The sequence below is a fragment of the Tachypleus tridentatus genome, chromosome 3, assembly GCF_004210375.1.
Source record: "Tachypleus tridentatus isolate NWPU-2018 chromosome 3, ASM421037v1, whole genome shotgun sequence".
NCBI lineage: Eukaryota > Metazoa > Arthropoda > Merostomata > Xiphosura > Limulidae > Tachypleus > Tachypleus tridentatus.
The window spans coordinates 12,614,728-12,632,935 of NC_134827.1; the positions used below are offsets into that span (position 1 = coordinate 12,614,728).

At 34.2% G+C, this 18,208-nt stretch overlaps 1 long non-coding RNA gene across 14 annotated transcripts in view; it reads left to right on the plus strand.

The window, feature by feature from the left end:
* Nucleotides 1-18,208, plus strand: part of LOC143246369 (uncharacterized) — a 372,922-nt gene that overhangs the window by 277,992 nt on the left and 76,722 nt on the right. The gene's annotated exons all lie outside the window — the stretch shown is intronic.

Consider the following 18,208-nt stretch of genomic DNA (forward strand, 5'->3'; position numbering starts at 1 on the left):
TGAACTTTATTCAGAATGAAACGCAGCTTATACGATCATGTTCATTTCATTGTCTTACCTATTTTATGCCTTTACTGTAGAATACAGAAAGATCCCAAAGTAATACAGTAAATAGTTTTCAATCAATAATCTCTCTGAGGAATACATTAAGGAAATCTATATTTATTACTGAATCATAAGTAACTGGGAAAACGATGTTTTTAAAATACTAAGCGAATCCGAAAAAGGTAGAGAGCTACTTTTACGTAGTGCAACTGTAATTACCCTAGTAGATTCAAACCAATTAGTCAAACTTTGTTAAGGTTTATATATTTAAAACTGTATCTAATAGACTTGTGTGATTTATATACATTGAAAAATATACGTAAAGACCATGGGACTTATACTATAAATTACATCAACTGTAAACATATATATATATATACGTAGTGAAAATGAGACACGATTAAATAAAAAACTAATTTTATAGTTTATATTTTCTACTAGATAATTTTTAGAAAGCTATAGTAGACAGTTTTTACCTTATAATATTTATCTTATCTTTGGTGTTCCATCTTCAGTGAGACATTCTAGGTTAGTGAAAAATCCTATTTCGGCGTGGTTAAACTCGCAGTAACTCACCTTGTACAAGTAAGGAAAAAAATCATTCTTTTTAGTACAAACACATATATAAGTATACATATACCATGTTTCGTTTAATCATAATGTACGAAAAAACATGCTACGTAAACAATATCCATGTTATGCCATTGTTTCTCGATGGCTCTTGTTTGATTGTTATGAAAAAAGAAATGGTGCTCTTTTTTTCACAAATGGCACTTGATTTCACAGAAAACACTGCCTGTATGTACGCACTTTAACTAAAATAATACAAGTGTTTTCTTTACTCGATGAAACCGTTATAGATGCTGTACTAAAGGTTAAAATGATCAAATGTTTTATACATAGCAGAACGATTCTGTTTCATAAAGCTGAATGTGATGGTATTTTTCCCTAAAACATAGTGTAACGATTCGTGTTTTACAAAGCAAAGGTAATGGTTCTTTTTCTTACTGCATAGCGTAACGATTTTGTGTAATATAAAGCAGAAGGTAAAGGTACTTTTCCCTTAAGTTGGAAAGATCAAGACATTCAACTCGCATGATTCACTGCTTCATTATTGATGATCATGTTATCAGTTATTTATTTACTCCGCAAACCAGCCGCTTGTTAAACATCATTAGGAAACGATTCTATGATTTTGTTTGAGATCGGAAGAGTTGCATTGATTTCGCATCAAACAGCTGTTTTGTATTGGTTATTTGGCCTCTCTTACGAGATCAAACATATGTCACGTAAGAATATATTTTAATAGGTTTACGCCCGCCATGACCAGAAGGTTAAGGCGCACGACTCGTTACCTGAAGCTCGCAGGTTCGAATCCCCGTCACACCAAACATGTTCGCCCTTTCAGCTGTGGGTCAATCCCACTATTTGGTGGTAAAAGAATAGCTCAAAAGTTGGCGGTGGGTTGTGATGACTAGCTGGTTTCACTTTAGTCTTACACTGATAAATTAGGGATGGCTAGTGCAGATAGCCCTTTTGTACCTTTGCGCGAATTTCTAAGCGAACAACCAAACAATAGTTTCATTAACTATCCCCAACTATCCCCAATTTATATCAAAAGTAATAGATGGATATAGGCTCGGCATGGCCATGTGGTTAAGGCGTTCGACTCGTAATTTGAGGGTCGCGGGTTCTAATCTCCGTCGCACCAAACATACTCGCCCTTTCAGCCGTGGAGATGTTATAATGCGCTGTCAATCCCATTATTCGTTGGTAAAAGAGTAGCCCAAGAGTTGGTGGTGGATGATGATGACAAGCTGCCTTCCCTCTAGTCTTACACTGATAAATTAAGTACGGCTAGTGCATACAATCCTCGTGTAGCTTTGCGTGAATTTCAAAAACAAACAAACAAATTTATTTTTCTTCTGACCGCTAAATTTTTCTTTCCATCTTACATATATTTAAATATATATAACATAAATGAAAAGAAAATAATACATGAAATAAAGGATAAAATAATCCTTAATAAGATATTTTAACATGATAAATTCATTCATAACATTTTTGTTTTGTGTATATACATATATATATATATATATATATATATATATATATTAACATTCAAGTTAATCGTTAATATCTTTAACGTTAGGAACAATATTACACTATCCTTCACAAATATTATTTTACATAATTGAAAACAATAAAATAAAAATACATTTGGTTACTGAGGGGTGTGTGAATGAACAATGTGATCTAAAAATATTGTATATGAATAATACGGCGCACGTGAAATTAGTCGGCTCGTTAAATCAAATGAATTTCCTAAACATTTATTTGTTTTGTCATTATGATCAAAGCTGCCTAACGTGGTATCTGTGCTGCACCAACGCAGAGATCTAGTCCCAGGTTAAAGCGTTTTAAGCCATCAAGCTTATATCTGAGTCATGGAAATAGATTGGAGGAGAGGGGTAAATAAAATCACCACAAATTCACATTTATTTTTTAGGCTGGGGTAAATAAAATCACCACAAATTCACATTTATTTTTTAGGCTATGACGACAAATTATTTTCCAAATGGGAGCACAGCACTTTCTCTATCAAATAATCTCTACCAAACTTCATTTGGCCCATCATGTCTAGGTGGGTTAAGGCGTTCGACTTGTATTCTGAGGGTCGCGGGTTCGAAACGCGGTCGCCCCAAACATGCTAGCCCTTTCAGTGATAGTCAATCCTACTATCCGTTGGATAAGAGTAGCCCAAGAGTTGGCGGTGGGTGGTGATAACTAGCTGCCTTTCCTCTAGTCTTACACTGCTAAATTAGGGACGGCTAGCGCAGATAACCCTCGAGTAGCTTTGCGCGAAATTAAAAACAAACAAAGAAATCAAACTTCTTATACAAACGACATAATCACGAACGTTATAAAAATGTGTCAGATATCTGCGATATCAGTTATTTTTACTTACGTGTTTCTAATAGCAAAACTGATTTGCTTCTAAAGTTTGAAATAGATTATGCTATATCTATTGTATCATAATGTATATAACATAACGTTAATAGTATTTTGGCAAAAGCAAAAAAAATAATAGTTTTGAATTTTACGATTACTTTCATTATTTCAATTGTGTTTATGCCCATTAGGAGTTTTATGTTGCATACTATTATAACTCCATTTTGTGAAATTTTGCACACTCAAGATGCAAACATGCTGGCAAACCTCAAATGTAAACAGGAGGATTTAAAATTACTTATTCATTCATTTGCAATACATTGCTATTTGTTAATATTTTTTATTTGATATCCTGATAAAATTTAAAGTATTTTGAAACTTAAATAATTTTGAATTTTACGATTACTTTATTATTTCAATTGTGTTTATGCCCGTTAGGAGTTTTATGTTGCATACTATTATAATTCCATTCGAAAACATAACATAAATAATAGATGGATACGTTAACGTACGTATTGACAAACTATCGTTGAATAATTTTAAACATGATTATGTTTTTCTGTGAAGAAAATACCACCACAGACACACAAATTTACAACTTATACTATCAAGTATCAACTTTTTTACAAGATCGCCTCTAATTTGCTTTAAAATGACTATCTTGTGCTGTGTATTTTTAGTGTGGTGTTATCTGTAGTATTATCCGTTTTAATGTTTTTCTGGTAGGGTTTGAGTCTTTTTGCGTATATTTGTTTGCTTTTGGCGAGAAACATAATGGACAAGTTAATTGACCACAAATTTTAACCTTGTTCGTGTTCTTTTCTCTGCCTTACCAACGCACTATTTACCTTTCTTGCTAACTGAAGTTTAAAGTGATAAGTGTTTGTTTAGGTGCAAGCTTGTTATCTTTCCCATAATTTTCAACATCGAACACTTGTCTACTGATGATCGTATTGAGAGGAAACAAGGGTACACCTAACAAGACCCACATACTCTACTAAGCAGTTTGTCTGTGGGCAATAAGTAGTCTTAACGTAATGAATAGCAGCCTGATTGACAGTACTAGAAAGCTGCAACTTCTCTCGAGTCAACATCTTAACGTACTCACTTGATGAATCCGGGTGGAGGTTAACTGGAGCAGATCCAAATAACCTGATCTTCTATTTTGTATTATGATCCTGAAAACCAGCAATTTTGTCTGCTATAATTGCCCGCATTTTTCTCCTTTTAGCACACCAACCACAATATTCATTACATCACCTGCCCCTGACCACAGCTTAAAAGTAATCATTCATCACGGCAAGGCCCACAGAACGCGTAATCACCAATTTGATGAGGGTCTTTTACTTCCCTGCTGTTCAATTTGTTTTGCCGTATAATACGAAAATGACTTAACCTCTGCTAAATATATATAATGTGATATCGCTTGACTATTGTAGCTTCTACTAATTTTTGCTCTGAATAACAAGGTTTTAAAGATACTTATACTTTTGGTGAAAAAATCAAGTATACAAAGTTTCTGAAAATCAGATATTTTGTACACGGAATTACCAGTGCGGTTTTATAATGTTTGCTTGCGTTTGCTTCCAATGTATTTTTGAAGTGGTGTTCAGAATCAGACTCCCCAATCCAATGGCACAGTAGAATGTCTACGGGCTTACAACGCTAAAATTCGGGTTTCGATACCTACAGCGAGCAGAGCACAGATAGCTCATTGTATTGCTTTGTGTTTAACTTCAAACAAACAAACGAATCAGACTTCATAAATTGAGTTCATTGACGTACTGAATTAAAATATCCCGTACTGCAGTCAGTATTTTAATCAGTGTTTTTGATGTACTGAATTAAAATATTTCGTACTGCAGTCAATGTTTTCTCGGATGTAGCACGCATGGTACTTTTTATTCTGAATTAAACGTTTCGATATTTTCGTCAGTCTTGTCTCGAATGCCGTGTTCGCAAATGTTTTCATAATCAATTGTGTTCTTAATACAACTTTTAATGAATCATTCATACTATATTAAATGTTCCAACAAGCGTCGTTGTAAGTTTTTAGTAGTATTTGTAACTACTAGACGTTAATAATATTAAATTTTGTTAAATTTTCTGCAGTTTTACCATGACAACTGGAATTTACCTGCATGTTGACGCTAGATGACTACTAAACTCAGATTAGGTGAAAAAAAAAAAACAGTTTACATGTCACTATCAGTTCTTGCGCTACTAATGCTAAAGAGTCCGGAATGGCGAAACGTTGGCTGAAATAAAACGTTTTTTATTGTTATCCGAAGAGTGAATATTGTTTTTTTCTAATTTTAATGTCATCACCGAGCTACATATGACATAATAATAGTAATAGAACTTTGCTTCGAAATACCAAATTGTTAAAGTTACAAGTTTAATAAACTTTAAAATGTTTCGGTTGTTCAGCAGCTTCTCCGAATTCTGATTTGTTTTTTATACTTTAATGGAATTTAAGCTTTATTTTTATGTATAATGTTTTGTTTCTTTGTTTTTGAATTTCGCATAAAGCTACACGAGTTATATTTGCCATAGTCGTCCCTAGTTTAACAGTGTAAGTCTAGAGAGGAGGCAGCTTTTCATCACCACCCAACATCAACTCTTGGATTATTTTATCAACGAATAGTGGGATTGGCCGTACATTATAACGTCTCCACGGCTGAAAGGATGAGCATGTGTGGTGTGAGGGGGATTCAAACCTGCGACCCTCAGATTACGAGTCGTGCGCCTTAACCACATGGCCGTACCAGTCATTTGTATAATGACAACTGCTTTAAATAGTAAAATGCCTAATCCAGTTCAGCGTGTTGACTAGTCACTGTGCATATATTTCAAATATAATTTCCTCATTCTTGCATGATAATCAGTTTCTATTACATTGAAGACAAATTAGTAAATAGCTATTCACTCAGAAAATGTGTTTACTAGCATGTAATTATACTAACCTATTTTGACAGTACTCTTCATTATAGATTTAGAGCATACCTTGCTTCATTTTCTAACTGACCAATAACTGGCACAGGAAGTAGACGGACTGCTTATTGTAATTGAGTGCTACAATCTTAAATTGGTGATCATCGTCATTTTCTTAAAATAAGAAAGAGACACAGTCAAGACCTTTGATTGGTCTAGCATCAAACCAGTTCTTACGTATTTTCTGGAGCTTTGAGATAGCCAGCTGTCGAGATTGGTCTAACGTCAAACCAATTGTTATGTATTTTTGGAGCTTTGATATGACCAACTGTAAAAATTAGTCTGTCATCAAACCATTTCTTATATATTTTCTTCACTCTAACTCAGGGGTTTCCAACCTTTTGGCACTTGCAACCCTTTACCTAAAAGTTTGAAACCCATGTGACCCCCTACTTAGAGCTTACTATCAACAGCTTAATTTTTCTTTTATTTTCTGTGAAGGAGAGGGAAAGAAACATCTAAAAAAATATTTAACAATTCTGTAATTATTTATTAGCAAATTAAATCACATTGGTCCAACCTGAATTCACAAAAAGAACATATATTTCTTAAAATAATATTAACATTGTTTCCAAACATAGCGATGTTTCCAAGATTGGTTTTTCGACGCCAGTTCTGCAGTTTGGAAACAAAGGCCCGAAGACTATCTTGAAAAAGGAGAACATGTGTTTCCCTTCCTTGAAGCTTCAAATTGAGCTTGTTCAGCTGGTCAAAAATGTCGGCTAGGTACGCAACCCTTTTATTCCATGCTTCATCTTCGAAGTGAGTTACAAGATCTTTCCTTTCTTGAGTCTCCAGGAATAGCTTTATTTCATCTTTCATTTCAAAGACACGATTAATAACGTTTCCTTTCGACAACCAACGTACTGCTGTGTAGAAGAGAAGGACTTCGTGGTCAGCATTCATGTCTTTGCATAGTTCTTTGAATAGGTGAGTGTTGAGTGCTTGAGTCTTCACATAATTTACAATTTTGATTACAGATTCGATTCAAGCACTTCCTGCAGAGAGGCAGGGAGAGTCTTACTGGCGAGAGCATATCGGTGAATCATGCAGTGGATGCCCTTTGCTTGAGGTGCTAGCTTCTTCACTCTCGACTGGAATCCTGATTTCGATCCTAGCATAGCCGGTGCCCCATCCGTACAAACTCCACACACGTTTTCCCATTGAAGATCTTCGTCTTGAAAAAAAGTTGAAACATTTTCCATGACATCATCAGCTTTTGGTTTCAAGTGCACTGCAGAATAAGAATTCGTCTTTGATGTCACCTGAATTAATGTATCTCACGAAGACAAGCAACTGAGAACATGAACTTACATCTGTTGACTCGTCGAGCTGAAAGGAGAACAAAGGGGAACCCTTGATTTCAGTCAAAACCTGTTCCTTCACATCCATAAACATTTTAGAAATGCGCCTCTGTATAGTATTATTTGACAGGGATACTTGCTGCATCTTCTTTGCACTGGCTTCTCCAAGAATAAGATTTACTGTTTTCATCATGCAGGGTTTAAGAAGTGTTTCTCCAATCGTTTGAGGCTTCTTTTGTTTAGCAACTTCGAATGCAATCTCATATGAAGCTTCCACTACGGCTGCACTCTGCTGCTGAAACGACCAACTTCTATCGATTCTTTGGCTTTTAAGACACCGTTCATGCCGTTTGAAGAAATCCAAACCCTTCTTTGCGTGTTCTAGATGTTTCGTCTCAAGATGACGCTTGAGTTTTGATGGTTTCATTGACTCTGCACTCGGGACAGCATGGCACAAAACACACTGTGGTTTCTCGATGCCGTCGTTGGCGAGCACAGTGGTGAAGCCAATGTTGAGGTAGCATTCTGAGTATCTGCGACGTTTAGCCATGGACACAACTTACCTCTACTGCTTACTTATCTCCTTGTTAAAATAAAATAAAAATGTTGAATAATGAACGCTTTGGCAACTGTACATCTTACACTGACTACTTGTGGGGGGTGCAGGTAGAGTAATGATGGGGTAAGTATTGGGAGGGAAGGGAGCGTGGCCAGTCGCGCGATTCGTCATCCACCAATCAGCAACGGACATGTGACTCACGTGTCGACAGCGAGCACACACACACTTAATCACAGCTAAACAGACACACAAGCATACGTACATGCGCGTGCACTCACATACTCGCTACTCTAATACACACATACATACAGTTGCAGACACATACACATTCACACAGGCACATTCACTCACAGGCACGCATACATACTCCCATAATATCACCTAATGACATTGAACTAACGTAGCACACGTTTTGCTTTGCACCGAAACAAAAAAAATGTAAGAGCATGAAAATGTAATTGATGAAATAAAATTAATGTTATCCCAAGCTACTTCTAACAAGGCTACGCGACTCCCCTGCCAAGGCTTTGCGACCCAAGGCTTCGCGACCCCCTTGGGGGTCGCGACCCACCGGTTTGGAACCCCTGCTCTAACTAATCTAGTTAGCACTTGGGTTAGAATTATTACATCATCACTCTTTTCATGTTAAAACTAAGTGCTTTAGATAAACGAAACTTTTAACCATCATTTTTTTTTTTTTTTTTTTTTTTTTCAAATAAGCGTGAAGAAAACATCTATGGTCAAATAGCAAGTTTTCATTTCCATGCAGTACAGAAATCAATGTATTATTTTCAACGTCTTCTTAGATACATGTTCAAATTCTGTGTATAATAATACTTTGGATACAATACTCATGAGAAGTGTACAGTTTTTCCAAGAAACAACTTCCATATTCTGTCTATATCGTCATACATAAAATACGCATATCATTACCATGTATACAGTTTTCATGTTTTATACATAATGTTACTTTGATTTTCAAAGTGTTTAAGACGTGTAATCATTGTTAACGTTGGTAAAACAATAACAAATACTATTCTTTCAGTGATGTCGAGAAACCCACTTGTTGAGAAATTTATTAACGGCTCGTTTGGTTGAGAAAATATTTTACATATTTTCTAACAAATACTATTCTTTATGTTATCAAGTTAGTGTTCTAACGCATTTCCTTCTCAGAAATGAAACTCTTGTTTATAAAATATGTAATTTGAATATATATTTTGTAACATGTTATTTGTTAATAAGCAAGTTGAAATAGTAATTGATAATTGTAGCTTTTATATCTAGTTTAATTGTTTGTGTGTTTTGAATTTCGCGCAAAGCTACTCGAGGGCTATCTGCGGTAGCCGTCCCTAATTTAGCAGTGTAAGACTACCCACTGCCAACTCTTGGCTTACTCTTTTACCAACGGATAGTGGGTTTGACCGTCACATTATAATGCCCCCACGGCTGAAAGGATGAGCATGTTTGTTTTGACGGGGATTCGAACACGCGACCCTCATATTACGAGTCGAGTACCTTAACCAACTGGCCATGCTGGGCCTACCTGTTGTTAATATAATTCGCAGCAAAAACAAAAGTCAACTTCTAGAACATTAACTCTTCAGTTCCTACACCCGTAAATGAAATATTTTCTTTTAATTTGACGGTTAATTTCAACAGATTTTCCAGTGGCACAGCGGAATGACGGCGAACTTACAACGCTAGCAATCGGGTTTCCATACCCGTGGTGAGCACACATAGCCTATTGTGTAGCTTTGTGTTTAAATATCAACAAACAATAAATCTCAACTGACTGGATTTAAATGTGAATGAAAACAAAACGAAATATAAAAATACTTAATGCAATGACTAATTCTGAAATATATTTATATAACCTTTACGGAAGGCAAACTTAACTTCTGCCTTTTAACCGCATGAGAATTCTACAAGTTCATTTTAAATCAAACCTAACTGCGTTTCTTATTGAATTAATAGATCGCGCCGTTTATATAAATTCCCAAACCAAATAAAATAAAGTTCCAAAATTGTACAGCTCTGCGAACTTAAACTTCATAAAAGTTGTTTTGGTTTTAATGACAGATTTTTCCATAATTCGGCTACTCAGATTTCGAAAATATTATTCCTTTTTTTTATCACATAAGAGTTTTTATGAATCAGGAAGGGAAAAAAATGAGATCACATTATTATTTCGTTTACCACAATGAAACTAAAAAGCTATGTTTGTAAAGAAATATACAAACAAATTGAAGAAAATGGAAGAAAAATGATGTCAAACGAATATGCATTCTTATTCATTCTGATATTCCTTTGAAATCTTTGCCTTTTAGCATTTTAGCATCAAAACTATTGGTTGTGGTCTTTATTTTAGGTGTTGCGTCTTGATAATCTCTTTTAAAAGCCATCATATTGATGTGTCCACCTTCCCATTACCTCCTCTCCATTTCCATGATGTCTTAATGAAACCTTTCCTCTTGTTATTCGCTAATAGCACCGAGATTTTCAGGGAAATAGTTAATATGCTAGTGTAAGAAATAAACTTTCAACCTCATATTACAATTCAACTCTTTGAATCTATCGAACCTGCTGTTTACAATATTTTCGTAATTTGGCCGCTTGTTGTTAATAGGTTCATTAATGAAAGCTATTCACGCCTTTTTTCAACCTTCCTCATTATTCTTTCGAACGGTTCTTCCGAAGTCACTTTTCTAATCTGAGGCCCCTCAAAACGTTTCGCCTTTGAAAGAGCTGGGAATTACTCATACAGATACTTGAATTAGTCGCCATCTTCATCTGAAGCATTTACAGATTAGTTCATTAAGCCTATTTTTAAGAAAAGGGGGATGATAGAACTTTCATTGTATCAACCAAACATTCACATTCCATATTTTTCTATTTTGGTATCAGGCTGACTCTGTGTGGCTATTGCTTCTTTATCCAGTATTGATTTCATGCTCTGTTGTCCCAGTCGCACATAAAACACAAAAACTTTGTATAACCGGATTGTTGATCCAAGAATGTACAAAGGGCTTTTAATCTCCAAAACCATGTTCTCTCTATTTGATCTTATTGGATGAGATTCAAAATTTTCGTACGTTTCATTCAAGTGAATGGAATGAGCAATAGGAACAGAGGCATATATGTTACCACTGTGACAGGAAACTCCTTATAAACTTCTTTTGGAGGAATCATTGAACAATCACCACTCACTTGGTTCATAGACTACAGCTCCCAGCATTGATATTAATTCAGTAATATTGTTAAAATAAACCAGTGAACCTTCCTGCGAAAAGTGTGATATAAACTTTCTTGCAATTCCTTTATCAGTAAAATGATGTCCCTGGAGAAAGTAAGTTCTCAGCCCGAAATCTGGGTTCCAAATTTTCTGAAGAATCCTTTGAAAAGCCCAAATCTCTCATCGAATCATTAAAGTCAACTTGTGTGAAAAGCTGTGGTTACCAAACATTTCAGGTTGAAACAATCCCAATTATTTCTACTGAGATCAGATTCCGAATCAGATGAAACTGAGTCTTTGGTGGAGTAGGTACATGTACATCAGGTCCATGAGCAACATTGGAATTCCAATGTTCTGATGAAACCATCACCATCTTGTCGACACAAACGGTGCAAACTTTGTGTGGAGCCCATGAATTATCTTGGTCCCCAGACTTTTATCTAAAATACGCGTAATAGGATTTTTGTCGAGTTCTTTAATGTTTTACTTTTGTTTCTTTACGACGACTTTACCACTAATATAACATAATATGTTTGGGTCATTTACACAACCTCGTGTTCCCAAAAAGGCGTATAACTAATATTGAAAAGAAAAAGTGATGTAAAAGTGCACCACAAACAAATGCTATCCACAAATGACATATCATGCAGCCTGTTAACCATTTATATACTAGCAGTGAATTTCTCGTGGATTCTAGAACAATCAATAAAACTCTCACTTCGCGTTTGGTTTAAAGAAATCTGTAACCAGTGGTTATTAACATTGCCAAATATGAGAAAAGGTGATCCTATTTCAGCGAAAATGATTTACTTATGTGAAAGTTCATATGTAAAATTGTGTAAAATCTGTACGCGATGAAGAAAAATGAATATTATTTTCTGACTCAGCTTACAAGTATTACTTTATCACCTTTAAAATTTCAAAAATTTCAAAACCAACAAACCATCGCAAGCCTGTGTTATTATTCTTTCGTTAAATAAGACCCATATATATAATTCAGAGGTACACTAATCTTTCACACATATTAAGACTACTTGTCTTGTTGAATTTCAAGAGGAGATTCAAATTATATTACAAACATATTTGTTAGAATAAAAATTGTAGTTAATATTATATGATCAGAACAATTTAATATTTTTTAAATTAAGTAACTTAGTAATTGGTATTGGTATATTCTATGATTAATGGCTTATTCAATCAATACCTTTTACGTCCTTTGTATTATAACAATCGATAATGAGATCTCTTGCATTTACACTGTCACAAATAATCGCTAAACATGATAACATTTAAAAGGGCGTGTTGGAGTTCTTCATAACTTGATTCTACGAGTGAAATTACTAGTAATTCTAAATTGTATAATTTTTTTCCTACTTGCATATCAGGACCTTAAGAATAATTTCTTCTGACTGTTTGAATTGACTTCAGCGTTCAAGCCATAACTCAATTATGCTTACTTGATATTTTCAACCTGAACGACAGTTTATTCTACAAATGGGCTAAACGACCAACTCGGAAACAGCCAGCTTAAATTTATCATTCAATAGTTTAGAACTGCTGACCAGGGGGAGGGCAAACAGTCAGCATCACTCGACCACTACACAATTACTCTTATGTGGATAGCGGGATTGAAAGTGACTTTTATAACGCATCCATTGCTGAAAGTTTAGGGAACTTGATCATCGGAATATTGCAGATTAGAATCACGCAACTTCCAATCTAACCTAACGATTGAGCCACACCCTGTTCATTTGTTTATCGAGTACTGTAATTAAAACTACATCATTGCAGAATATGAGCATTAGAGTAAGACTAGAAATATTTGTAGAACTTCACTCTTTACGAGTAAGAGTTGCTAGCAAAGAAATAAAATAAAACTAGGTTAAATAATGTTTGAATTTCATTGAAGTATTGCGAAATATTATGAAGCTCTAGAAAGGTTTATGCTTTATTTATCATATTTAATAATATACTTTATGTCACTTAGAACCTTTCTTTACCAGATCACGCACTTGAATTCACTTGGGATCTTGCTGGTTGTAAGATATTTTATTTGTTGTAGCCCAACAAAATCTAAACATAGCTTTGATAAAGCTTTTTCTTGGTATTGTTTGCAACTTAAAAACGTTGAATCATAACATTGTGTACGTTCTTGTTATTATTTACAACTAGTAGAGACCCGCCAAGCTTTTGCGGTGAAATTAATATGTTTATTGTAACAGTAAGTCCTTAAATGCAGGATTTCTACAATAAAACAAAAGAGTTCTCATCTCAGACATCGAAATCTAAGTTCATCGGTCTTAGGCCTAACATTAGTTGAGCGTTTATTAAGTACGGCCTATATTCGATAAAGAGATAAATTAACACTATAACTTGTGTAAATTTTGCGTTAGTTTAGTTAAGGCTAAATTTAATCGTACCTAATACTGTCAATAAATAAAATTATAGTGTTATAATGTTACTAGTATAGAAGCCTGTCAAAAACAACGGGAAATCATTGTAGAGTGATCAACGAAAGTTATAGAACTTAACTAAAAATAATTTGTCTGTACTTTCAAAATGCACCAACTTGTCACTTATTTCACCAGTCTCGAAATAATTATTTAATCACCATATAAAAACTACGCAGAATAATAAAATCTTATCGTGAACAAACGTACGTGTGTACTCTTGAAAGTGATATCGATAGCATTTTTTAACCCTTTCACTATATTCTTGGTCAAGAAATAAAAAAACATAGTGCTGGCATTCCGACACAAATTTTCAACTCCTTTGATTGTACAAAGGATAATTTAATAGTATTAAACGTTTATTTTGCTTTATGTTGCAAAGCCGAATAGGTAATGTCTTAAACTACCAAGAGAACGGCCCAGCGTGGCCAAGCGTGTTAAGGCGTGCGACTCGTAATCTGAGGGTCGCGGGTTCGCAACCCCGTCGCGCCAAACATGCTCGCCCTTTCAGTTGTGGGGGCGTTATAATGTGACGGTCAATCCCACTATTCGTTGGTAAAGGAGTAGCCCAAGAGTTGGCGGTGGGTGGTGATGACTAACTGCCTTCCCTCTAGTCTTACACTGCTAAATTAGGGACGGCTAGCACAGATAGCCCTCGAGTAGCTTTGTGCGGAATTCAAAAAACAAACAAACCAAAAGAATATTTATTGTTTAATATTTATTCACCACTTAACAAAAGTTAAACACCGACTCTATAACATTAGTAATATGAGGCCTATTTGTAGTCTAATTTAAGATTTAGGTTTAAAATATAAACGTAACGTCAGGCTTAGCTGAAACACAACTTGTCAAATTTTATTTGCTTTTGGCTGCAATTCAGTGCCATCAATCTTCGGTATTAAAATATTTTGTGAATATATCACCGAATTAATAAAAAAATGAAGAATAATAATTAATTCTAACAAATCAACATAAATATTGAGCATTCAACACAAAACACTACAGTTAGGCTAAAAACACTCAAGCGATAAATTTGTTGCTAAGCGACGATGTATATTTTTGAGTAGTAGTTGCATCATAAAAGAGCGTGAAATCGTTCTCGACATTGTAACAAAGGGATAAGCCTTATAGGGTTAGTTATTTTATGACCTAACATCAGACCTTTTTAAAATGTTGATTGGTTTTAATATGTTGTTGTGCAAAGTGTCTGCTTAAGTGAATTTACATCCGCTTATTGTTTAAATCTGCTGAAATGAAAAGTACGCGTATATATATTTTAGTTAGGTGTTCGCGCATTTCCAAGACAGACAAAAACATAGTATTGTGATATTGAATCATTACATTGCTTAAGTTCTTTTTTGTTCTTACTTGCAGCTTAACAGAATTGAAACATACCTTTTTAAGTTAAATTGATTACTAGTGATTATCTTGGATAAATATAATTAGTGTTGCAAAGCAGTTTTTATAAAATTTCAAGAGTCTAACTTAGTTCAGAAAAACTGTTTCTCCCATTGGACATTAATTATGGTAAATACGCCAAAAAATATTTAGCACATGAGACAGTGTTCATTAAGTATTTGCTGATCTTAAAGATGTATTGTAGGTAATGCTTCAAACGTTTATCTCATTAAGTTGTCATAAACATGCCTTCTACCAAACGTTTCATACCTCCTTATAGAAGGTTAGTCATATTTCATATAAAATTTCCATAATCTGTATTTTCAGATAAACGTTTTATACTATCTCATAGGGCCATAGACGTATCTAAAATATATTTATATAAATATAATAATACTATCTACTGTAAATCAATGTAACTACTTCGCAGGGTGGATAGATCTTCACTATAATTGGTATGGAGGTTCATTAGATCTATGCTGGAGTACATACAAATTTTCAGTTTTTCGTTTTGTAGTTTATATGAGTGTTTTGGGAACTTTTACTGCTGCTTCGCCTCATTTAGATGGATCTTCACCAAATTTGGCATGTAGTTCATTGGGTTCATGGAGAGATGGGGTTACAAATTTTTAGTTTTGTGATTTATATGTGATTTTTTTTTCAATTACCTCATCTTCTGTGGATGGACCTTACCAGATTTGGTTTTAGTGCCAGTTGGTTAATGGCAATTATGACATATTTTATAAATAATACACATATGTATACGATTATAATTATCAAAATATTGATCTCTTTTGGATGTATTTTTACCAAGTTTGGTATGAAGGTTTGTTGATTCATGGAGAAATACTTATTTAATGGTCAAGCAAATGCGCATGCAAATAGTCCAACAAACATATTCCTGCAGAAGTGTAATTTTAGTTTCTAAGTAAAAGATTAAAGTTTTCGTTCATAGTTTTCTCCAATATCCTGCACCCCCCCCCCAGTGGCACAGTGGTGCGTCTGCAGATTTACACACCTAGAAACCGGGTTTTGATATCTGTAATCAGCAGAGCAGAAATAGCCCATGGTGTAGCTTTGTGCTTAACTACAAACAAATTCTAATATCCAATGACTTAAAAATAGAAAATAAACTTCATTAATAAAAAGGAAATATTTTGTAAGTCGTTGGTAATAACGAACCGTAACTAAATCCATTACGTTTATAGAGTCTTCGTGATTTAGTAGCTTAATCAACTCGGAGGATTCTTAGGTGTAAGTTTACATTCATTGCGAAAAACAAGAGAAAATATAATTTTATATTTTCAGAAGACATTAGGATCAGATACTGCATTCAGAAATGAGCATATTGTGAATAGTTTCAATTATAGAGCTACTACATATATAGCAAACTATATCTTTCTGTTTGTCTATTTGCGTATAACAAATCTACAAAAACTGTGCATTACAAATAATTTTAACCATAGGCTTATTGTATCTCTTGTGAACAAGATAAATTAACCACCTGAACTTGGGTTCTTGGACATTAATATTTGCAATCAGACATTTTTCTGCGTTTTCTCATCCGTGGTAAAAAACTTAAAAACGCCAGTAAAAACTGCAAAATGCAAATCTGTATGTACAAATACTCGTACATTCTTAAGGGTCTTACTCTATAACATTTTTGTTTTAATGTAAAATGGACAGATTTTTTAAGGAATTTCATTCATGTTCAAACTATACAATATATACAACCTACATAAGGATCTGACACCTGGTCAGAACGCATGATTCTCAATGAAGCAATATGCAGATAAAGTGTTTAGCCAGTGGATTGCATTGTAATTATATTGCACGTCAGTTGTCTTTGAAAATCCTATGCATATCAATAGACTTTCCTTTCTAGTTACACAATACTTACATGAAAACTGTGCTTAAGTTTGAGTTATGAAATTGGCATTCTCAGTTCATTCTACTTTCTCTTTCAAAGTGATGTTCCACTTCTCCACAGGCCAAATTGATCAACGGTATTACAACTATTGATAAAATAGTAAATCGGTAAACAAAGTGTATGTAAGTATGTTTAGCAGAATCCACAATGATAAATCCGAAAACAAATGATTCAAATAGTGAAGAAATGTCGAAATCTATTCATCTACAAAAAATAAATATGCTACAGAAAAGCATGCCATGTAATATCATGAAGAATACATTATTTTATTTATTTTCACTGGAACCATGTTTCTTTATTGCAAAGCAATTTTCAAGCCTACGTAATTGCACTTGTTATTAGGACTAGAATATTTGACAGTTGTGTTTTTTTTTACAATTTAATTAACCATTATGTGTTATGCTACTTTGTAATTTTCATAATCTTTGTTATCCATCTTTCTCATTTATAATAACAGAATTTAATCGAATTGTTTATTTGTTTGTTTTTTTCAGAACTGAAACAAAAGAAATGCTTTAGATATATAGAAAAGTAAAATTTTAATAAACTCCAGTAGCTTTATGACTTATTCCAGAATCATTTGCTGATTTTTCAGGAGTTTTATGCACGCTATTTCAAAAATTATTAAAAGGAACGTTACATGCAGCCGCTCGTGGTTTTCCAATATTTAACAAATAAAATAATGGCGTTTTGACTTTTAGTTTAACAAATAATTACTCAACGATTACGCTTGCCTCTATTAGCGTATTAGGTGTCTATTACCTAAAAGTAGCAACGGACAGAATAACTCTGTAATTATCCAAAATAAAACCGTGCATTAATGGAAATATTGCGCAATGCGTCAAACACACAAAAAGTGTTTAATATTAATTTTATGAAATCTGAAACTTGGATCACTTGAAAAATTTAACTATCAGATAATGATCATTAATCTACTGTACTAAGGATAAATACTATTTTAATTATCTGAAGCTTTGTTTTACCCTATTAATTGCAAAAAGATGGCTTGTGGAAAATCGCATAGTATTATCTCTTTCGGATTGGCTATAGTGTGAACATATAATAATATAAGCTCCAAATCTTTCATATATTGTGGCCCGGCATGGTTAAGGCGCTCGACTTGTAATCTGAGTCAGGGGTTCGAATTCCCGTCACACCAAACATGCTCACCCTTTCAGCCGTGGAAGCATTATAATGTGACGGTCAATCTCACTACTCGTTGGTAAAAGAAAAGCCCAAGACTTGGCGATGGGTGACTAACTGCCTTTCCTCTACTCTTATACTGCTAAATTGGGAAAAGCTAGCACAGTTAGCCCTCACGTATCTTTGCGCAAAATTCAA